Below are 852 nucleotides of genomic sequence, written 5' to 3'. Positions count from 1 at the left end.
AGGAGAGATAAGAAGGTATAGAATTTGTGTGTCATCCTTGCACAGGAGCCATGCTAATCTTCTATGTATCATTCCAATTTTAGTCTATGTGCTGCTGAAGGGAGCACAAAGGTATAGAATTTGGCAGAAAAGGAACTATGAATATTTCTAACTATTTAAAAGATTGAATAGTTTATTTTTTATTTTGAAGATTTTATTATCACTTCAACCACTGTAACTTGATTTCCTTCATGTATAATGCTGTATTTTAAGAATTTCCTGATTCACTGTGAAAATTATCCTGATTCTAGTTTCTTACTTAATTTATCTAATTTATTTTAAGAACAAAAGAAAATTATAAAACCTATAACTTTTATTAAATATTACTGAGCATGTTATTTTTTCTCTGACAATTTGTTTTATTACATTTAAAATTATACATCAAGTAAAATTCTTTCTTAATTTACAAAAATTATTTGTCCTCATAGGAGATACTATCAAAGTATTTTTTAAAATTTTGCCTTTTACAGACTGGAATTCAATCTAGTCTTTTGTTGTTGTTGTTGTTTTGGGCCACACCCAGTGACGCTCAGGGGTTACTCCTGGCTATGTGCTCAGAAATCCTCACTCCTAGCTTGGTTTACCATATGGGATAAAGGGGGATTGAACCACGGTGCAAAAAAAAAATGCCCTACAACTGCGCCACCGCTCCAACCCTGAATTCAATCTATTCTACAATATTTTTGTAATTTACCTGTTAGCTTTTAAAATATATGTTATATTATTTCTATGATTTAAAGAATTCTTATCATTGTGATATTATTTTAAAAACTATTTTATTAAAGCTATCTATTTTATATTATTTAATTATGA

The 852-nt window shown here is 28.9% G+C and overlaps 1 non-coding gene across 1 annotated transcript; it reads right to left on the bottom strand.

Moving 5' to 3' along the window:
• LOC126025249 (U6 spliceosomal RNA) lies at positions 1 to 107 on the bottom strand. Its single transcript, XR_007501285.1, has one exon. It is a non-coding gene; the product is annotated as a U6 spliceosomal RNA (small nuclear RNA).
• Positions 108 to 852: the final 745 nt, after the last annotated feature.

This window comes from Suncus etruscus, chromosome 12 (assembly GCF_024139225.1).
Source record: "Suncus etruscus isolate mSunEtr1 chromosome 12, mSunEtr1.pri.cur, whole genome shotgun sequence".
Taxonomy (NCBI): domain Eukaryota; kingdom Metazoa; phylum Chordata; class Mammalia; order Eulipotyphla; family Soricidae; genus Suncus; species Suncus etruscus.
Note: the sequence above shows the minus strand (reverse complement) of the source record. Positions and strands in the feature narration are given on the sequence as shown.